This window comes from Neopsephotus bourkii, unplaced genomic scaffold, assembly GCF_033783945.1.
Source record: "Neopsephotus bourkii isolate Nb327-2 ecotype Australia unplaced genomic scaffold, CSIRO-AGI_Nbou_v1 NB_1820, whole genome shotgun sequence".
Taxonomy (NCBI): Eukaryota; Metazoa; Chordata; class Aves; order Psittaciformes; family Psittacidae; genus Neopsephotus; species Neopsephotus bourkii.
Window position 1 is genome coordinate 4,611,084 of NW_026902293.1, and position 23,817 is coordinate 4,634,900.

General features: G+C 38.6%; 1 protein-coding gene across 4 annotated transcripts in view; it reads left to right on the forward strand.

Moving 5' to 3' along the window:
• NKAIN3 (sodium/potassium transporting ATPase interacting 3) overlaps positions 1-23,817 on the forward strand; it is a 349,553-nt gene that overhangs the window by 218,010 nt on the left and 107,726 nt on the right. The gene's annotated exons all lie outside the window — the stretch shown is intronic.

The following is a 23,817-nucleotide window of genomic DNA, read 5'->3' on the forward strand; positions in this document are numbered from 1 at the left end:
GGCCCCTTGTGTCCTTTGCCTACCAGCATATTCAGGATTACTCAGCCCCATACTGATTCATAGTGCCAGTTCCTATCCTAATTGTCAACTGAAATGTTATAATGATACAAAACCTGTATCATATGCTGACTAACATTCTTAACTACAGAAACAGGAATTTTATAAAGCATAACTCTCTTGTGTATTGCATTTTATGGTAATGCAGGCAGTTGAATCATATCCTCTTAGATTCTGATGTGGTATACACACCACATAGTACCTGAGCCCATCTTGGTACTTCATGAGTAATGAGTGGAGAGACAATTTGCTCTTTTTTGTTCCAGTCTGTCTGGAAGTGACAGACTGGAACAAGTCTGTCTGGGTAATAGAGACAATAGAGACAATTTATTTGCTTATAGCTTTTAGTGAGTAGAGGTAGAAAGACAGGTGAGAGAGAGGGAGGGAGAGAAAAATATACTAAGGGAAAAATGTGAAAGTCCTAGAATCCTAGAATAGTTTGGGTTGGAAGATCACCTAGTTCCAACCCCCCTGCCACGAGCAGGGACACCTTCCACTAGACCAGGTTGCTCAAAGCCCTGTCCAACCTGGCCTTGAACACTCCCAGGGATGGGGCAGCCACAACCTCTCTGGGCAGCTCATTTTTGGAGCCATCTGATTTACTGTTTGGTCAAGCTCGTATTCAAGTATTCAAGTCTTTCACTTTAGAGAGTTTGGTTTTTCTTCTGAGTTCAAACAATGAACAGTTTTGTCTCAGGAAATCCCCTGCTTTAGTGTTTTGCTAAAAAGCAGTAACACCTCAGGAGCTTTATTTGCTCATTAAAAAACCTAAGAGAAAGGTGGGTTGGTTTTATGTAGGGGAATTCACAAGTGTTTTTAATTTCAGAATCAGCCAGTGCTATCTTAGGTAACTGCATGCAACAGCAGGATGAGCCTTTTGCCTCTTGCAGGAAAAGGTTTTATGTTGACAAAATACTGGCTGTAGGGATTCAGCCTAAGAGATATGAGTCATTTCTGAAATGAGCCATTAAAGGTTGTTTCCAAACACCCTTACAGCCTCTTCAAAGGAGGACAAATACACTTGGTGTATGTCAGTACCTAACATCAAGAGATCTCTTGAAGACTCACATGGATATATACCCTACTGGTCTGTAACATCACCTCATGCCATTCGACTGAGCCCTAAACACCACTCAAGGGAGTGCAAGTTTGGCTTACACTCCTGGTTCCAGGTTGGGTCAAGGATAAAAGGGAGAATTCATACACTACAGGAATTATAACATTGCTCAAAGCAAGAGGTTTTTACAGCCCTTGATAGCACTGGCTCCACATACTGATTCTCCTCAAGAAGGTCAGGGTCAGAGCTATGGGTGATGGCCTTGATTGCATCAAATGCTATCGGTGTGCTACTTTGAAAGCAGATGTTCTTTATTCTCTGGCTCTTTTTTGGTGGTGGGGGAGGGTGGTGGTGTTGTTCAAGTGGGTTTTTTTCCTGTCAGGCCATTAAGGATGCTGATTTTGTGTTATTCAGTCCCTCCTTTTGTGCTACTCTACTGTGCAACAGCAGCACACCTTGAGTGAAGAGCCTTGCGTCTTTGTCAGTAGTTTTTACGTCCACAGCATTGATCACAAAAGCATTTTCTACTGTAAATTTCAAGCCTATCCTATGGACACACTAGGTATATGCAAAAATTTTTAATGTTAAAAAGGTATAAAATTTTTGGAGAGCCTGGTGTATCCCTGAAAGAAGTAGGTTGTTGCATTAATTATTTTTCACACTTAAGTCTCTTTTCCTACTTTATCAATGGTTTTATCCTATCTGAAAGCTACACTGAAAGTTTACTGTTTGTTCAGGAAACTGAGCAATAAAATGGTTACTGCTCACACATTTCTTTCTTTAGTTTCTCTTTGCTAGACATTTGCAGGATAGTTTTTCCATTATGTCCTTATTAGTTATAAATAATAAAACATCACGATTTTCTGCATATCTGTGTTATCCCACATTTTAAATTCAGCTTTTACTGCATGAATAACAGTTACAAAATAGACTGACCAGGATGTAGATAAAGGTAACCTTAAATAGAAATCTTAGCACATAATTTGAAATTATAATTTTTCTTGCTGCTTTTTTTTTTAATCTTCTTGTTGATACATGTACATATCCCACAGAACCAAAACCAAGGCTTAATAATAGGAGCAGAAGAAACATTTTGTCTTTAAGGGGAAAACAAAAAAAAGATATTCTGGGGTGATCGTCAATGCTTCTAAATTATTGAGCAACCTAAAGCCTTTCTCTTCATTCTTTACTGCAATAAACAGAATAAATACATACCTTCCACAGGTTTCAATTTTTTTTATCCACCCTTCTTTACCCAACAATGGGTAAATGGAAGTCAGATCAATTGTAGTCATTCCTTATTTCTTTTTATTTTTCCAATTTGTATTTTGAAAGGATTGTCTCCTTTACCTTAATAAACAAGAAGCTTCGTTTATTTGTGTAAATCCAAATATAATTTGATTTCATTTTGTGTAATTTATAATGGTCAAATGGCTTGTCATTTTTCCTATATCAGACAATATATCATGATTTTCCTCCCACCTACTGCCCTTTTTAAGATGTCACTTTTTAAAAATAAAATATTTTTCCACCAGGTTGGAAAACTGCACGCTATTGATACAATAAATTACCAAGGCAATAAAGGTATATATGAATAATAAAACTATCCAGTGTCATAGCCCATTAATAAAGATGCTGTTGCAGGGCTTAGAACTGTGCTGCTTCAATTTGTAAAACTGAAGTAGGACTAAGATTCAGTTTTCATAGGTGTTTCACACAGCTTCCCTGAAGTTCAGTCACTAGCCAGTCTTACAGGGAAAAAAATGCTCTAGGATACTTTTGTTTTCATGATGCTGCGTTAGTAAGGGAGAAAAGCAAATTAATCCCCATTCTAAACCAGCAAAGGTTGGGAATCCCCAGTGCATCATGTCACTAGTTGTGAAAAGGAGATAAATAAAGAAAAATGTAGTTTTGGGTAGAAACCCAAGCCCAGATGGGGTGGGGATATAACACAAGCAAACAAGTACCATTATGACATCTGCAATATGAAACATTTCTGCTTAGGGATATTTATTGATTTATTCATTTATTTTACAAAGAAACACATCCCACTTGCCATGAAAACAGGCAGAAATACTCAAAGAAGGTACAAATTTTCTGTTCTGATTGATTTTGATAAAAAAAATTTATTTGGCCTTGCTAAATGTGCTAAAACATTAAAATCTAACATTGCTTGGCTACAAAATAACTGAAAGTTAGCTAGCTAATGATGTGTGTAAGGAACTGTCGGCATGATACAACCATTCCCTGCTGCTTGTGTTCAAAGGAACTTGTTGAGAATGAGGTTTTCCTTCATTTTCACTAACAGGTGGATGATTGGGTTAATTTGACTTAATGATGCATTACAGCACAGATTTATTTCCTTGCAGTCATGCACAGCTTCCCTATATGAAGGAGATATTGTGGTATGATCTGCTGGACAAAATGAGGAACAGTGCCCTCCCAAAGCCATCACACACAGTTTTCTCGATACTTAGTGCTTTCTGATCAATATTTAACATTATGCTTGATCATGCAGAGGTAGAACCTTTCTGGTCTAATAAGTGAAAATTTCTATGCTTATACGCATTTGAGCAAAAGCCTGTGTGCTTTTACTGGGCAATTACACTGTGTGCAAAAACTCTTGTCTGTCCATAGGGTATGATTGGGAAATGTCAGTTCAAGGCAGCAAGGGCCTAATGCATAAGTTAACATTTGGTAAAGACTTTTTAAATGACTGAAAATACCAGTTATGTGACAGCGTGGAAATGTGTTAATGTTAATTGGTTCCAAGGTGTTGATCACTCTTGTCCAGCCTGAGAAAGCAACTGGTTAGTCCCAGTAAAACTGAATTTATTACATTTGAGCACTTTGTCTGCTGTTCACAGTTACTGTAAACAAAAGTGACCACTTTATTTATCTTTTTACAAAGATATTTATGATGATCTTTTCCAGACCTGATGTTTGAATTCTTTCTGGAAAGTTCCATTTAAATGGTTCAGACACAAAAACTGATAAGTAAATAAGTTGTAAAATAATTTCTTCCAATAAAATGTTATCTCAGGCAAAAAGCCATTAGGGAAATTTTGGCAGTTCTGCAAATCTCTAGTTTTTGTAATTGGGTATTTTTTTTAAGAAAAGAAAAAGATCATGACATTTTAAGCAGTATGGAGAATACTTAAGTACTTGTCAGGAAGAGAATTGTGTTCAGGATGTGTTAATTACTTTATACAGAAATTATTTTCCTCAAGTGCATTTCCAATATCAAGGGGTGACTGAACCGTACTGGTAGTGTTGGGACAGGGGCATGAAAGGGAGAAGAGGGAGGAGAGGACACTGCTGCACAATCTCTCCTGCACAAGGGGCAACCAATGGTTCTCTAATGTCTCTGATCCTTCTCTTCCTTATAGCCATTCTGCCTTTGCTATGACTACTTACTGCCTCTCAGCACTGAAAGCAAAGCTTCCCTTATAAAGCCTGTTTTGCATACATCTGAAGGAGTATCTGAGTTGACCTTGCGAGAACAAGACCATTTTGTCATGTTACTTCTCTCCATTATTATTCCAGCCCAGTGTGGCAATGTATTTCTGCATATCCTCAACTTTCAGAGTAAATAGTCCTGGAATGGATTCATAGTATTTAGATATTGTACACGAACAAGCCTAAGGATTGTCTGCTATAAAAGCAAAAATTCAGCATTGTCTTTCCAAAACTCTCAAGTTGATATAATTGAGCTTTTAACTTTAAAAAATATTCACTGAATGGATAAACAGGTAGTTCTCATTCCACGTGTGTCTGTGTCAAGATCCAAAATTATAATTGCTCTGAATAAGATGTCTGGAAGGAAAAGAGGTGAATAATCCATGGGATTTAAATTGAGCAATCTGCAGATTTAAAAAAGGCTTCAAGCCTGTCCAGCTTGGAGAAAATAGTATTCGTGAAACAGATTGTTCAAGAAACAAAAGAAAAGAAGTGCAAAGTATTTATTGTTACCTATATTTTAGCAAAATTATCCTTTAATATTATTATTATCTGTGTATATATATGCTTGCACACTAAGTCACTGCGTCATTGAATTGGTCATTATAGTCTTAGGAAAAAAGCCAGCAATTTCTGATAGCAGTGAAATACAAGGAGATTGTGATGTGTAGCTTTATAACCTTAAACTGAAACAATATATGGTGTTGACTTTCTGGACATGTTTATAGATTTTGAACTCTCTGTTGTTCTCGTCAGCAGTTAGCTAGTCAGCTTTAACACAGGCAACTTGAGAACAGAAAATACTGCTGTAACAGCAGCATAGTGCTGAAACTGAGTGAATCCCCCTGCAAGCATCCTCCAAGTACTGTATACCACAGGTCAAAGTGCTGTAATGGCTACCTTTATTCTTAGCTCAAGATAGATCCTTCCACTCTGTTAATTTCTTTTACTTTTTTGTGATCTGTGTTTATTAATGAAAGTAGAAGATACATTGACATTACCTGAGCCCCACCTTCAGCCTGATCATTATTTGAATGAACTCCATTTTAATGAACTGTTCTATTAGAGTAAATGTGCATATTATATACATGTTAACATGTATATTTGCTTACTTAGGCTTTTAAATAAAAGTCCTTAAAAGCATGCAGAGCTTGCTTTATTGTTTATCAGTTACCTCTTAGTATAGCGTATGAACTCAAAGGCCACAGGTGACCTCAGGTCATAGCTTTAGAAGTTGCTTTTCTATGCTGCTTGTCCTGGTTTCAGCTGGAACGGAGTTAATTTTCTTCCTAGTAGCTGGTGCAGTGCTGTGTTTTGGATTTAGTCTGAGAACAGTGCCGATAACACACCGATCTTTTTAGTTGTTAGTAAGTAATGCTTACCCTGATCAAGGACTTTTCAGTCTCATGCTCTGCCAGTAAGGAGGAGCATGGGAAGCCAGGAGGAAGCAGAGACATGACCCCTGACCCAAACTAACCAAAGTGGTATTCCATACCACAGCACATCTTGCCCAGCATATAAACTGGGGGGAGTCACCTGGAAGGGACCAATTGCTGCATGGATTGGTCTGCGTATTGATCGGTGGTGGGTGGTGAGCAATTTTATTGTGCATCACTTGTGTTTCCAGAATTTTATTCCTCTTCCTGTCTCTTCTATTATTCATATTAAGAATTATAATATTGATATTATTATTTTTATTATTGTATTTCACTTTATTTGGATTACTAAACTGTTCTTGTCTCAGCCTGTGAATTCTAACTCTTTTCTGATTCTCCTCCCTGTCCCCTCTGGGGCATCAGGGGGAAGTGAGTGAGAGTCTGCATGGTACTGAGTTATTGGCTGGAGTTAAACTATGACACTTCTAAATAAATTTCCAGGTACTTCACAGGGGCTGTGTAACCCATTTGTGATGTTGCTTCTGAACGTTTTCTGGGAAACGGATCCTTCACAGTCAAGGTGAAAATGTTCCACCCTGTTATTTCTGAGCCTTAATAGACTTAATAGAAGTTGATGTTATCTCTTTCTGGCATTAATTTCAGTAACATTTTTAATTTTCCTTTAAGTTATGAAACTGTAGAAAAATGATTTGGGGTTGGCTTGACTTGCTTGAGGTTTTGTTTGTTTTTCTGGTTCATATTCTGAATAAAGAAAAATACTATGCATTAGGCATGCAACCCTCTGTATCCAACTGTTGCACCATGATCTGCCTGCTTGTACTGATTTAGTTTGAAGTCGGTCCTGCTTAACCCTGTTTTCCTGACTGTAATCTCAGCTCAGATGAGAAAGTCTTAGTATGCCCTGCAGCATTGTGTTCACCCTAATGTCTCTACTACAGAAATAAAAATTGCAAGAATAGCAAATAAATTAACTTGAAGCAGAGTGAGAAAGATTTCCACGAAGTGCAGGAGTGTCCAGAGAGCTTGCATTATGCTTTCACTGTCGTCTTTTATTTGACTGCTTAGAACAATCATTATTTTGCATCCATTTGCTTGGTACATTTGTGTGGAAGGAGCTGTGCTATGATGGATGGAGCTGTCTTAAATCCTGCTGAGCTGTGTATTTAACTATTGGGCCAGTGCATTGGGTTTACTAACAGCTGTGCTGTGGGAAGTCACAACTGCCTTTCCCCTCCTTTCAAGGTAATAAAACAGAGTATAAGGGGAAAACCTGTATAGATTCAGAGGTAATTTAAGAGGTATTTTTTGCTCCTGTACAGGCAAAGCATGTCAGACAGATGATTTCACAAAGGTTCTGTCCTCAGAGGTTTTCACTCAGAAATGAACAATGCCCTTCTAACCTAAACACAGATGGAAGATGAATCCATGACAGCATCACATATTACTGGGAGGAACAAGTCTTAAGATTTGGAGTCCTTTAATGGAATGAGAGAAGTAGTATCATGAAAGGACAAAACAATAATGCTTTCTGTTTTATGGATCCTCCCCTAGTTCTTCTTCATAAATCTTATCACTGACATTTCAAATTAAAATGCTAGGTGCTTTACCTTTAGATCACTTGTCTCAGTCTCTCCTTGTTTCTGCATTCAGGGGAAGCTGCAGTTGCAAATTCTGTTAAGTCTTCTGAGTGATATATTTTAACTTTGTTTGAAATGTCACGAGTCTTTCTTCCATAATGAAGAGCATGGAGATTTCTCCGTGTTTGCTTCTGTAGTCCATTGCCTTCATTAGATTCTTTTATCCAGAATGACTTCAAACCCTTTTTTATTAAAAATATGTAAATCATTGTTATCATTATGATTTAATGTAAAATTAAATAATTAGAAATAAATTATGACTGATTTGATTGTCTTTGCAACTTGGGATGTGTATAATTTACAAATCTTCAAAGCTGTGTTAGGTAGCAATAACCTCATTGTATTCATGGAGAGAGTTAAAGTTCTTTTCATATAGTTAACTCTTTGAGGAAGTCACCAAGGAAGTGACTGATTTTCAGAGGCACTAAGCACCCACAGCTGAACTGAACATAAGGGACCTGACCAGTGATTTGTGTCACAGCCTCCCTGCTTCTTTGGGAATTACCTTTGGTGGATTACAGCTGCCTTTTCCTTTTTTGCACTGGAATTTCTACGTCATTCCAAAATATACTAGCATGCCCAGTCTTACTTAACTCAGCCATTTTCAAATGAGCATTTTATAGCATGCCTATTTTGTCATTCATTAAGTGAAAGACTTTGGGACTATTGGATTTCATCTGTTCCTAAAAATTCGGTTGGTTCACAGCATTTATTATTGTGATTCTTTTTGTCACTGATACCTTTCTGAGAGTAAATTTTTACTAGGCCATACCTGCTTCCTATGCCAGAAGCTATATAAACATCTATTAATAATGTGACACTAATTATAAGCTTTGGTATGCTTGCTAAGCTTCTATATTATTATATTTTGTAACAACAGGTTAAAACAGTTCATAGAAAAGGCTGATAGAAAGAGTGTCTTTGTACTTCAGGAAGACTGAAACAGAAATCTGTTACTATAACCTCCTGGGGTCTTACCCATGCCTGATAAGGAGGAAGATGATGGAATTTCTTGGCATCCAGTTTCAATGTTGTGTGCCATACGATTACTCACTCCAGCACCACCAAACCCCTTTTATGAGTGTCACCTTTACCCCCCATCAATAGCAATTTTATACATAACTGGTAGGATTTTGCTAAATCAAGTGTCTTCTCAGGAACCAGCTTCTTGTAAGGGTATTTTTTATGATGACCCTTCCTCTCTGTCTGAAAACAGATCTTGGGAGGGAGGCTTGTGTGGGATACTATTCAAAGTGAATACCTTTCTATCTAAAATTTCAAATTCTTGTGATTTCAGCTAAAAAAAAAGGAATCAAACACTTTAATCTCCAAGTTACCTACATGTGAGGAACCATTTGCTGAATCATGCATATGATCATACAAATGTGTTCTGCATGTTTAAATTTGTCTAGATGTCAATACATGTGCACCTGTAGATGATGGCAGCCTAAAAGCAGAGCTTTAAACCACCTCTGTGTTAAATAAAATGTAACCAGCACAACCTAGGCTGGAAGCATTAGACCTCAAAATATACAATAAAGGTATTACTTCATCTGAAATTGTGGTTTATTAGTTTCGAAACTCTTAGTTTAAGAGAGAATCTTACTTCCCTTGGATTCAATTCATCTCTGTTCTCTGAATAGGAAACAAGAATTGGTTGTCTGAAACAATTGCTCTTGTGGCATCCACAAATTTCACTGTGGTGCTGCTAATTCCTTGAGGAGCACAGTGCATTTGCAGCCTCCTTTTTTTATTGATTCTTCCTGTTAGACTGCAGTGAACCCTAGAATAGAGCTACAAAATTTGCAATATCATTTCAGCAGAATAATAATAATAATAATTATTAGTGTTACTGTTGTTAATTGCTGCTGTTGCTGGTGGTAATGGTGGTGTGCAACCTCTGAATATGCAACATGGCCAGAAGAAACAAATAACTGTGCTTTTCATCTATGGGTAATGATCTGTTTTCTTCAATTATTTTACTGTGGGGTTTAAAGCAGCAATCTGTGGCCAAAGAAGTCCCAGCATTGTTTCTGCCTTTATTCCGAGTGCCTTTGATTTAATACACTTTATTCTGTGATGTGCCTTTCTGCCATCTTAGCTTCTCTGGAAGCAGTATGGTTCTTGGCCATAGAGTTTCAGGAAAAAACAGTTGCATTTCAAAGATTACAATGAAGAAGTCCAAGTCATTTAATTTGTAAGTGATCGTCAGCTTGGCCTTCACATTTAAGCCCTCAGGTCTTCACAAATTCGTATTTACATGACAGAAGCTCCCCTCCACATGTACATATATGTGTGGAGGTGAAATAGGTTCCTTTCTACCCAATTTTAACATGCAAATGACATTTCAATGTGCAAGTGCTTTTGGTTTTTTTCTTTTCTTTCTTAACATGGACTGTGCACTCAAAATTGCAGGACTAGGGAATCATGTAAATTACACAAGGACTGAAGAAGTCCAATAACAAAAGCTAGTTAAGTCCATGGTCCATCTCAGCCTTTGGCAATGTATTCTCTACACAGTGCTTTGTACTGTTTTTCTTTGCTTGTTTTTTTTTTTAGTTAGCTGTCTTAAAAAGCAGAGTTTTCTTGGTTTTCCTTAAGAAGCTGCAGTGCTACAAAAGCATTTTACTACTCTATTTCTGTTTTATTATTTTCTCATCCTATTAGTGTGCAAACCCTTTCAAGGTCTGTAAACTACTGTCATCTTCCCACCTCCACCAACTGGGTAAATGCACAGAGGGAGGGAAGATTACATTTTCTGTAGGACTGACACTTTACTTAGAATTTACATTAAATAATAATTACACATACCTAGGTGGTTTTTTTCTGCTCTTTTATATCTCCTCCTTACTTTCTATACTGTATAACACACGTCTCTTTAAATAACTACTTTCCACATTTCACTCTCTATGGTATGTATGGGAGGTATATATATATATGGTATATTATTCTTTATTTTTTAAAGACTGGTCTGGTATTTTACTCATCTCCTTCCTCTTCAAGGAGGAATTTCTTATTCTTAGGTTTTTTACTCAACAACCTTTTCACCCTCCTGCTTTTGATCCTACCCTGGGAGATTTTCTGTTTCTTTTTGGCAGAGATACTTAGCCTTCGATTTCTTTCCCTTCTCTTTGTGGTACTTCTCCCTCTGTTGTAAGGTCTTTGCACTTTTTCTCTTCTCCCCTCTTTCTTCCTATCTGTTTTTCACTACTATGCTAGCAGACAGAGGATGTAGAGGAAACTTGGAAGTTGTCATGACGCTCCAGAAGATGACAGAGGGATGACATCTCCTTGCTTTCCTTGGTTTTGATGTGGCTTCTGTCCACATTCTGGAGAGTCTCTGTCCTGTATGTAGCTGGGAAGGTGAAGCAGAAGGGCTGCCCTCCACCTCCAACACTCTCTCAACCTGAACCAGTCATGCCACTAACTTGAGACCAGCTCTCAGGCACAAGCAAATATGAGGGAAGGAAACCAAATTATTTGAGGGGTTTTGTGTTTGCTTGGTTCGGGGTGTGTTGTGGATAGTTTGGAGTGGGACACTGGGTGATAATTTAATGCTAAATGTATTTAGGCTTATTTCATTACACTGTGGGCTATACTATGAAAGGTCTCCCATGAGAACTGGAGCTCCTACAGCTATAGAAGACTGGGGGAGCTGGGCAGTCACTTTATTGTCAAGATATCAGGACTGGAAAGAGTTGGAAGCCTCTGTGGTTATATTTGGCTGGCTTTGCCAGCAATCTCTGCACTAGTCATGTACAGCAAAAAATACCCCAACAAAATGAACCTTTCTCTGCTGCGTGCAGCCTGCTCCTGAAACACAAAGGGCTTCTCTGTAGGAACGGCCGCTCTTGCCCCAGTTCCTCCTTGGTCTGGGTCTGGACACACGAGGAGCAGCCTGGCAGTGCATCTCAGCTCTGCAGCTGACTAGCAACTGATTAGAAATTTCTGACAAGAAGAAAACGTTCCACCCACAGAATGGCATTTCAGAAGTGTATGTATGTCGATTGACATCTTACTAATATTCTTCTTAAAACTTTTCATTTTGGTTATGTCCAGAAGTCTCACTTTCTAAATACAGAATATTTAGAATGTGATTCTATTTTTCATATTTGTCTTTTTTACTTGCACAAGAGGAGTGCCAGTTTTTCACCAAACAGAATACAACTTTATTTTTGTTTGATGAGCTTTTTTAATCCTTCTTTAGCACAGTTATGTTTGTCTAAAAATATAAACACATGAATTGACATTTAGATTTGAGCTTTCTGATGCCTGGCATAGAAGTCTGCCACTGTAACTAAGAACAGCAGCTAGAAAAAGTGGTTTGACATCTTGGTGGACCAGAACTGGAGTGGGAGAAAAGATTTGCCCATGGGTTTTGCAGAGGAGTAAGAGTTTCTGGATGTCATTCACAGATAAAGAGGTAAATGTGCTTCAGGAATCACAGAGTTCTAGGAGGTGCTTTCTTCCCTGTCCTCCCCAGCCTGTCTCTACCTCTTCTCCTTTTTGTCCTCTCCCTCTCACTTGTCAGTTCCACTGCACCATGAAGGAGCCTTATCCTCTACTTGATTTCTATTCCCCTGATATCTCTTGTCTTTTCCTGCTTCCTTCAGTGTTGCATTTCTATCAAGACTAAGTCCCGATCTCCTTCTTAGGACCTCTTGTCCCCTTCTCACTTTATACAGTATCCTTCAAAACTACTCCCAGCTCTCCAGCTGCACATAAAACCATTTCCTATGCTGATATTTGAAACATCTTCTATTCTGGCATCTTCCCTGAACTTTATTGCTGATAACAAACTCTCTCTTCCAGCTCATCAGTGAACACATGAAATATTGCAGAGACAGATTACATTACATACACTTGGCAAGAAAGGTACTTTGTGAGGGTTTTACATTTTATTGCATGCTTCTCAGCTGTTGAAGATCTGGGAAAAAAAAGAAAATTAAATACAATTTTACAATGTCACAGCAGTAAGTCAAAGTAGGTAGCATAAAAAGCTTACATTTGGATCAATCTGGCTAACATTTCCACTTGCATCTTGTGTCCCAGTGTCCAGTGTTTAAAAAAGCTTTTGAGCATGGGCAAATAAAGGTTTGCACAGAAGACCACAGAGGAGTCTACAGCACAGTGAGATAATGAAGAGATAGAACAGAGGAGAAGGAAATAAATGTGCTCACAAATGAATTTTCAATGCTTTCTTGCTAATGGCTCGTCTCAGTAATGTAATTTTGTAAAGAGGTGAGTGGGTATCTGAGAACACAGAAAAGTGATTTTGTGTTTGGCAGGACGCATGGTTGTGAAGGTCAGTGTAGCTTCGAGGGGGGTGTTTTTCATCAGCGTGAGCATGGGAAGTAAGGGAGTCTTTTAATAATTGGGCCTGCTTTTGTAGGTCTATTTTTATCTGTAGTGTTCTTCCCCCCTGCTCACCTCTGTCTTTGTATTCCTTTTATCTTTTTCTTTGGCTTTTCTGTGTTCTCCTCCACTACTGCTACCTTCTCATATTTGCTAGTGCCCTTTCCTTCACCTCTAGCCCTCTTTCTACCCAACCCCATAAACCTGCCATAAACACAATCCGTCTTCTTCTGCCACATTATTATTATTTATTTCTCTCCTGTTCTAATTTGATTGTTACTATGCAGAGTTCGAACACAAGTGACAATAGTAGACATTGCTGTTCTTCCTTTTCACTGATAATTTTTCCCTTTCCTCCTCTCTTTCCACTTCTTAGCTGTACTTTTATAACAGTTTTAGTTTCCTCATTTGGAGTGATTAAAACTATGGTTTTTGCACACTCAGCACCAAATATTACTGACGTCTGACTGTTGCTCCATTTTTATGGTACACACAGAGAAGACTGTAGGATTTGCAGGAAGGAAGGAAGGCCAGGGAGACAAGCCTCTGTAATACTCCCAAATTTGTTGACTCTGCTGCTATGAAACAGAGCTGAAATGGCTTCATGCTGTTCCCTGGAAGAAAAAGGTGCTGAGATTCACAATTGTCTGAATGAGGTAAGAAACAATTTCGCATCTGGGCTGCTTCATTAGCAAACCTGAGTGGCTACAAAAGGGAAGTTAAAATAAACTCCTCTGTTGCAGCAAGCAAAGGGTGGTATTTTGGGAGGGGTTAGAACCATTCGGACAAGTATGTGAAGATGACATTTGGCAGGTATAAGTATACATAAATTTGATAAGGCTCAGATGTCCCAGATCTTTCCCAGATGAAGTTTACTCTGTCAGCCTGCCAGGAGCCCAGCTGGATGACCATAATATATACAATAAAATAAAATTGATTGGTTTTGGCATTATAATTCTTCATCCCCAAATGGAGTCCTACATACTGGAACTGAGAACTCAGAACTCAGCTCTGTTTCAGAGATAGAAGGCATGACAGGGACATGGCTTTGATTCTTCCTTTGCTGGTATGAACCCAGAGTCATAGAATCATAGAATCATAGAATGGTTAGGGTTGGAAAGGACCTTAAGATCATCTAGTTCCACCCCTGCATCACCCCCCAAAAAAGCATTAGAAAAGGAAAATGAACAAACTGCACTGGAAAAAATGTAGGCTGTGGCAGCTGTTACACCGTGAAAGATGCTCTGATACCAGTTTAAAAAAAAAAGCCAAGTAACAACAACAACAACAAAAAAAAACCCCAAACCCTTCAAGAAACTGCTCTAGAGGAACACTGGATAACTTTTAGTTTTAAGAAATCTTCCATGAAAGCACAAGATGAAGGGACCTGGACACAAGGCAATTTCTTGAGGTAGTTCTATGCATTCAATCACATCAGCACCATGATAAATTCAGAGTAACTAGAGTTGTATTTTTTTTCAGGTTTGAGTCATTTGTACCGCTGTTCTTACATTTTCTACAAGGCTCTGGGAAGGGATTTATGGATAGATACAGCAGGAATAGGTAGAAAGATAAGCATGTGAACCTTTCTGAACTAAAAATATATTGAGTAGTTGCCCGTGGTTGTAAAAGCCGGTCTTTACAGCTCTTGTGACTCCTTCAGAAATTCTTTTTGGTTCTGTTGAAGGTGGGATGCAAGACGAAACAGCTTATGAAGCTCTTCTTTCTGATCTTTCTCATCTGGAAAGCACACATTATCATCATGGCTGTGCTAGGAGTTTCTGTAACTAAAATTGCTGGAGTTAAGTTCACCCACTGAGATGGATTTTCACTGATTTTTTTTTTTTTTTTGGGGGGGGGAACTTGTAGAATCTCTTTGTAATTCAGAAAGCTAGTTGAGAATATTTTAATTTTATTTTTTCTTTCAGTGCATTGGTTATAGCATCATTTTATTTTGGAGGCATCAGAGATACACAGAGGGGCTTTGAACAACTTAACCCCATGACTCCTCCCGCTGTCAACCAAACTTTTCTGCATTTCAGGATGTTTTCAATATTTCAGAATAACTCCTAATAACAAGATATTTTTAGTCATTAAAATAATCATTATTGAGATTCGGGTTGCTAGAAACTAACAATTAGCTTGAGATGCTCAAAAAGAACTTTGTGTTCCCTTCCTATAAAGGGTTCTGTATGGAGCACTTGGCATATTTCTCCCTGCCAATGTTTTTTGGTGCCTGCAATGGCATTAAAAGTCATAGCCCTGGCAATAACACCTGAATATAGTGACCATCACTGCATATAAATGATATTTCATATCAACAACAGCACTGTAGGAGTCCACTCCCTGCATGCTCTCTCTCAGAGTGGAAATGATTTGCTCTTTGGCCTTATGTCTGAATTACCACTGAGGTGGGGTCCTAATTATGCAGCTTCACTGCTTATTGGCTCTTATTTTTCTATACAATAATGCAACATCTTTCTAATTACACTGTATAAACTGATGATACAGAATCCTTAGTTGAACGTAATTGTCCCTTTTTTTTTCTTTTCCGGTATTCTAAAAGTCACTATTTTTATGAAATTTAAAAGCTGCAGGTTGCATGATAATTAGTCACTAAACAACTGGGTTATTTCAAAGGTGTCTGAAGTTCTGCAAAAATATTTAATTGCTTAGGATGTATAAAGCATTTCCCACATAATTATTAAAGATTTTCTTTTCCCATTTTTTTACATGCATTGAAAAAAATTGAATAAGGAAAATTCTCCCAAGTGTTGTAAATTAAAGACATATTTTCTCTGAAATTTAGTTCAGCAGTTACTTATTGCAGTAGCCATTTAGAAAGTTAATTTATATAAATGTCATCTTTGCTAGTGTCAATTATATTAAGATGCTGCTGGTAGCTTCAGAATATACTTGATTACTTGCGGATGACATTCTTCATCATTTTGTATTTGTGGATCTCAGAACACAAGTCTGCTGGCAGAGCTTTACAGAGAGTGTGTTCATGCAGTCCTTTGCCATCTAACTGGAGATACACTGTTATTCATACAGAGATAAAGGACATACCAGTTGGTGTTGATGTCTGAGTTGCTTCTCCTTTATTTAAAAATTCCTGCTGCTACAACACAAGTTATTTATTAAAGACGAGGAGGTTTTTTTTTCAGCTGGTCAAAGATCATTCTTCTGTTTGCACCCACAAGGCAAGAGACAGTGTGTACAAAATGTGATGCCAGTCAACATAAAGCATGTAGCTACAAGGTCAGATGCTCACCCTAAGTATGATCATAGAAAAGCTCCAGTCCATCGTTCTCAGGGAGGAATTCCTATTTTCATTTTCCTTCACTACAGTCAGTCAAGAAAGAGGTAATATATAAGACCACAATGTATTATTTTTATATTTTGTCCATGGACATATTGAAGGACTGTTGTGGTTTAACCCCATCTGGGAGTTACATTTCAGTAAATGTTAGGATTTTCATAGTTTTAAAATCCTAGGAGGAAACCACCATATTTTTTTCTGATTTACTTCTGAGCCTGGATTACAGTATGGAAGAGAAATACACTATTGCTCTGTCCATATGCCATTTGATCTCAGCAATTTCATACTACTGTATTTCAATTTCATACCCATGAGAACTTCTTTTCTGAACTGTTCTTGAAACTTCTATCTTTCAAAGAATAATTCCATTATCTCAGTGTTATTAATTTCTTTTATCATTTATTCTCCCTTGGCAACTATTCCCATGAGGACAAATATTGGTGGTAGCCTCTCTGTCTTAGGAAAATGTGACTTCATACCACAGGAGAGAAGCCGTTCTGCCAGATTCATGTTCATATCTTTCCCTATGCAGATAAGGCTGAATGCTGTTCAGAGAAACAGTGAATTTTGTTTCACTTGGTTTCACAGATGGCTCTGAATACACTAAAGCTGATGTCTGACTATTGCATAACCTAACTTTACTAACCCAATCTGCTGTCAAATTACATCAGGTGAAAAGAATTACATCTCATTAGAAAAATTATGTTCCTTAATCATACTTCAAATTTGACTTCAGAAATTTGAAGCTGTAAGTGATGAAAAGCTAGTGAAATAAAATACTGAATTATTAAATTTATTTTCATGCTATTTTTAGAAGAATATTACAGGGTTTTTTCTATCATGTATCCACCTTCTGTGGCAAATAATTTGAAGTCAAGTTTCTCTTTGGACTTGAGTTGAACCAGCATTGATATTTCTTAGCATTATCCACTGTCTTCTATTCACATTTCTCTATCATTCATAATTTGAGAAAATCGGTGACTCTTAGACACGGAGTATTACTTGGGTTTGGGCTTCCATGTTAAACACAATCCTGTAATTGGCACTAAATGCAGAATTCAGCCAGTCTACTTACAAGAGTAACTGCAGCTATTAAAATAGGCATACTCACAAAATATTGTCTGCTGGAGATTTCCCTTTTTTTTTACTTTTATCGAGATTAATGTTTTGATTCTGTGCCTGGAAGCAGAACTAGAAGGAAATGTAGGAAGTGACTTTCTTAGAGCATTAAGACTGCTTTTCTGGGGAAAATTGGAAAGCTGTATCTTTGATGATTTGGTTTAAAAACTATGTGTAGTAGGTCTGTGTCATGGTTTAAGTCCAGCCAGTCACTCAGAATGGGCTGGTATAGCTGCTGTGCTTGGAGCTGGAGTAGCTGCACTATCTGTTGCTTTGCCACAAGATCCAGGGACATTTTCTTCCTTTTGAAGGTGCTGGATAGTGTTGAACAGGGGTCTGTAAGCATAGTCCAAGCCCCGGCACATGGCCATGATTTGTCCCTCTCTGGTATGACCAGAATGACCACACACCTCATTTAAGTATTTTACTAATTTTTCTGGATTTTGCACTTGTTCAGTGATGAAATTCAAAAGCACTGGAGGGGCCCACTTGCCTAGATACTTGCCCATACTATCCCACACACCCTGCCACTCCTGACTGTCCAGCCTCGGGGAAAACCTCTTTGTCCTCCTATAGCATCATCTAACCCTAGAGAAGGCCCAAACCCAACTCTGCTTAAGTCTTGACATCAGACGAAATGGTTGTGGGTAAAGCATCCTCTGCATGTGTGCTAACATGGTAATCCCCATCACAATCAGCAGGCAGGTCTCAAGGGTACCTAAAGGGCATGCAAACCTTCAGAACTCTCAAATGGTGCTGTAAACATTCTGGTAGGGGGGCTGAGAACATAAGGGAATGTCTCCTTCATGGGTTGACCCCCTGAGGAGGGGAAAAAAGATGTGTAATTGCTAAACAGTTCTATTACATACCTCCCAAAGTATAGAGGTGGTGACCACACTGGGAACACAAGCCAGATTAGTTTCATGATCAATAATTCTATTGTATTACAGGTCATTACCATAAAGTACAATGAAACAAGAACCTTACCCCAAGGCTCCCAGCTGATAAACAATAACACAGCAAATACCAGCTGTAAGTAAGGTACAGCATGCTGAAACTGTGAGATCAAGAGCAACAACTTTGAGAGCCAATAAAACAGCATTGTGACAAGTGACTATGAATCAGAAACAATGAATGCTTATCACTAATACAATTAGACACACTCTAGTCAGATCTGTTGTTATCTCAACCCTTTGTGCCCCATGTTGGGTGCAAAAACAACTGTCATGGTTTAAGCCCAGCCGGTAACTCAGAACCACACAGCTGCTCGCTCACCCCCCACCACATTCTTCTCCCCGGCTCCCGGAGGGATGAGGAGGAGAATCGAAAGACTGCAACTCCCACGGGTTGAGATAAGAGCAGCTCAGTAACTAAGGTATAACACAAACCACTGCTGCTACCACCAATAATAATAATGATAAGGGAAATAAAAAGAGAAGAGAATACAGCTGCTCACCATTTGCTGACTGATACCCAGCCCGACCCTGTCAGTGATCTAGCCCTTCCGGGTAGCTGCCCCAGTTTATATAGTGGGCATGACGTGCTGTGGTATGGAATACCTCTTTGGTCAGTTTGGGTCAGGTGTCCTGTCTCTGCTTCCTCCCAGCTTCCCCTCCTCTCTGGCAGAGCATGAGACTCAGAAAGTCCTTGGACAGAGTAAACTTTACTGAGCAGCAACTAAATACATCGGTCTTATCAGCGTTGTTCCCAGGCTGAAACTCAAAACCACAGCACTGCACCAGCTACTAAGAAGGAAAAAAAATGACTGCTACTGCTGAATGCAGGACAGTCTATGAACTTTTATACAGAAGAGACGGTGAGGGGTAAACCTAGCTCATGATAATGCAAGGAGCAGAAATAATTACGCACCCTTGAGGAAAGCGTCTTTTCAGTTTGATAAATACAGTACAAAATACAATAAGTATTTTTTATTTGTGAATTGTGTATTTGTATATGTGAATAAGTAATTTATTCACAATGAAATGCCAAGTCATTCTAGAAGTACACTGATTTTTGTGCTACTGCCTACTTTAGATCGCACATTACTTTCACATATTGAAGTTTGGAATAGAACCAAATAATTATGAAATGGTTATTTGTTAGATACTGGTAAACTGTGAGTATACAGAAATTATTTTTTTTTCCTGCATGTGGTATAAATATGGGTGGATGTAAGTTGTGAAGAAAGTATTCAGTCCTTTCAGAGACTGCCTGGGGAGAGCAGACCAGACCACTATCTGGTCTGATACACCAGAAGTACAGTATATATGAAGGCAACAGTGATCAGGTGAGATAGAAGAGGAATGGCAGTCTGATGGAACAGACTGAAAGCAACAAGAGTTTTAGTGTTGGACCAGCTCTCAACTGCAAACTGGAGATCTTTTCGCCATCCACAAAAATGGATGACAATGCTACAACACCATGTATTTTAAGGCCTGTAAGCCTTATCTTCCCTTTCTGTGTGAAGATCATAGAATCACAGAATAGTTAGGGTTGGAAAGGACCTTAAGATCATCGAGTTGCAACCCCCCTGCCATGGGCAGGGACACCTAGCTCTAAACCATATTACCCAAGGCCTCGTCCAACCTGGCCTTGAACACTGCCAGGGATGAAGCATTCACAACCTCCCTGGGCAACCCATTCCAGTGCCTCACCACCCTAACAGGAAAGAATTTCCTCCTTATACCCAGTCTAAACTTCCCCTGTTTAAGTTTTAACCCATTACCCTTTGTCCTATCACTACAGTCCCTAATGAAGAGTCCCTCCCCAGCATCCCTATAAGCCCCGTTCAGATACTGGAAGGCTGCTATGAGGTCTCCACGCAGCCTTCTCTTCTCCAGGCTGAACAGCCCTGACTTTCTCAGCCTGTCTTCATATGGGAGGTGCTCCAGTCCCCTGATCATTCTCGTGGCCCTCCTCTGCACTTGTTCCAACAGTTCCATGTCCTTTTTATGTTGAGGACATCAGAACTGCACACAATACTCCAAGTGAGGTCTCACGAGAGCAGAATAGAGGGGCAGGATCACCTCCTTCGACCTGCTGGTCACGCTCTTTTTGATACAGCCCAGGATACGGTTGGCTTTCTGGGCTGCAAGCGCACACTGCTGGCTGGATGGATTACAGAGCTTTTCTAAAGAGAAGTCTTGAAGAACATGACATTTCCATGGGGTTTTTTTCAGCATTTTACTGTCCTAGGAACAAATCGATGCCATCTTCAATGGATACTTTTCAGAACAATGTTGCTGGAGGGCTTGCAGCCTTGTGGGGCTTCCCAGTGTGGTACCCTATGCTATGGTCCTAAACATCCATTGGCTTTCTTCTGAAGACCCCATTACACTCTTGTGAAGAGTCCAAATCCAGTTTACAGACTTGAACATATTGTCCTGCTTTGGGGTACCTGGTACCCAAAGTGCTTATGCCTGTTTAGCAACTCTACTGGGCCCTTACAACAGCCTTTTCAGTTTCTTAATCATTTTATTTCTCTTTTACTCTATCCTCTATTTGTCAACATCTTTCAAATTTCAAAGAGCTCAGAACAATGTTATTTATAGCTGAAAATTGGATTAGGTTTTCACCACTAAAATAAAAAGATGGAAATGTCAATCTAGAATGAAGTGCTTTATTAAAGGAAAAAAAATTATTAATAGTTACAAATATAAATTATTAGCATGATTACTGTATTTAAAGAAAACCAAGCCATCGCCTGCTTTTTAAATTACTATATTTCAGCTTTTCAGTGTGTCATTTAGAAATATGAAGTTGTCACCTTATTATACACCATCTTCCAGAATTTGAAAGTAACTTATACATATAAATGGTTTTAGCCTCATCAGTACCTGTAAATGATTTAAAAAAAGTGCCATTTATTAAGTAAATGCATATAGTGCAGATCCTGTCTGATGGATTTAAAGTCTTGATTTACATTTCAAAACACTTTGGAGGATTTTAATCATCTCAAACTAGTCTCAGTTGATTATGTGGGCTCCTTCCATTCTCAGCCGAAAGAGGACTAGACATCCTCCAGAGGCCCCTCACACTACTTTTAAATACCCATTTGTAGGAACAACTACCCTTCAGAGGTATATCTCTCTTTCCAGAAGGAATAACCAATTTCGTGAAATGAGGTACTTCACTTTTAGTCACTTTAGACCTACTGAAGATAGGTGAGATTGATCTCTTCTCCTGAGAGTCTAATCATTAGTTTCCTTTTGATAACCCTTAAAAGAACTCCTAAGGTGTGCCATTGAAATACTTCAGATAAATGGTGAATGGGCTGCTTGGCTCTACAGATTAGGTCCATCTAATGAGTAGTAAAAATTGGTAAAATTAAGCCTAAACTTTAAGTAATGAACTGATAAAGAGAGAGAAAATTATTTTTCTCTCTCTTGCCTCTAAGATGCCCAGGATTCTCTTTGTCATTCCCCTTGCTATTAACAGTCTCAAATATTGTTACCCTCCATAAAAATCTTCTTCTATTTTATTTATTTAAAGAAAAAGATTATTAGAAAAGGAAAATAATGGAAGCCAACATCAGTTCATCCTTCTATTTCAATATTAATTCCAGTCTTTAAAAATGAATGTTTGTTAGACATACAGTAACTGGGAAGTCTAAGTTTTGGTCAGAGTCGGACGGTGAAAGAGCAACACTAGGTATAACTTGCCTGTTGTTACTAAATTTGCTACTCTGGGGAGATCATCTAATTGGAGAAGGCTGTTATACCAGCTGATCTCTTTTGTGATAAGTTATATTAGAAACAGTGCACACCTTACTCCCAGGTTACTCATTTGGTTAGGTCTTCCTGTTTAGTTTTTCTTCAGCTGAGTTAAGGGATGTTGATTTTTTAACTTTCTTACCCTTTGAAATAATGGTAGGTTTACTCCTTTCTGGTTTTTGTCTTTGATTTTCCTTTTTATGTCTATCTTTTGCATGTCAAGAATGGGTTCCTGTGCATTTAGGGTCACACAGATATTCAAGCCGCTTCTGTAAGAATTTAAGGAAATTATAGTGAAACCTATGAAAAATATGATGCAACAGCTGACTTATGGGCCAGGTAGAGCACAGAACCAGCATATGAGAAAGATCTCAGATTTATTTGAAAGTATGTCTAATACTGTATGTGCATGCTGTAGCTTTACCAGGGACAAAAGGTACATGAATGAAGAGATTGTGATTGGCCTTGGGCTCTCCTGAACAACCTTTTCGGCACATCTGAGCACATGATTGTCTTGCCATGTACCCTGTTCCTTGGGGAACATGCACACGGGTGCCTTAGTGGGATTGCAGAACAAATGAAATTTTGTTGCTGGTACAGACTTTATTTTCTACACAGGATAAATAGCTATGAAACAAAAATGGGCCTTTACAGGGCCCATTGAGGGGGGAGATGGTGTGTGGAACTAGGTACACCATGCAGAGGATTATTTTAGGGAGTCAAGGGTGGAATAGGGACTGGAAAGACTGTTCTATGCAGATGGTGCATAGAACATTTTCTTCTCTAAAGAAAAGAAAGGACACTCTCATGTGGTGTATTACACAGAAATAGTCCTCTGTAAAACAGAAAAATTCCTTATGAAATAAACCAGCACTTTCTTAAAAGAAAATACAAGCTTTTTGTCATTCTTTTTTCCTATCTTACTAGGATTTTCTTTCTTTCCCTCTCCTCACAAGAAGAAGGCATAGTTGTTTTTAGAGGGAATACAAAACTGCAAGAGTATTGGAAACTCTTTTTACACTGTTTTCAAATCAATGTGGTTTAATTTAAGAATATGGTGAAATAATAGCCAGTCAGTCTGTATAGCCCATATCACTTTACTGTTGAACATATTGGAAAAAAACCCTGCAATGCTTGCTATCTTTTTCTTTTGAGGGGACTCCTTCATTTACACTGCGACATCCTCTTCACTGAATGGCAACACTGAATAAGCGCAATGACTTTTATGAAGGCATGCAATGCTCTAATTTAGCGTTTCTATTTTAAGACCAGATGGCTATAAATCCTGAGGCAGAGGAATGGAGATACTCTAAAAATTGAATTCTAGGGGAGATAAAAGATTGTATATGAGAAACTGAATCTGGTATCTGTACTATAGAAATAGTACAGAAAGTCAACTATATACTAAGCTGCATCAAAAAGAGAATGATCAGCAGGTCAAGGGAGGTGGTTCTCCCCCTTTACTCTACACTCGTGAGACCTTACCTGCAGTATTGTGTCCAGCTCTGGGGCCCCCAAAATGAAAAGGACATGGACCTCTTGGAATTAGTCCAGAGGAGGGTCTCAAAGATGATCAGACTGCTGGAGCACCTCTTCTGAAGACAAACTTGAGAGAAAAGAAGCCTCCAGGAAGACCTTAGAGCAGCCTTCCAGTACCTAAAGCAGGCCTACAAGAAATCTGGAGAGGGAATTTTTACAAGGG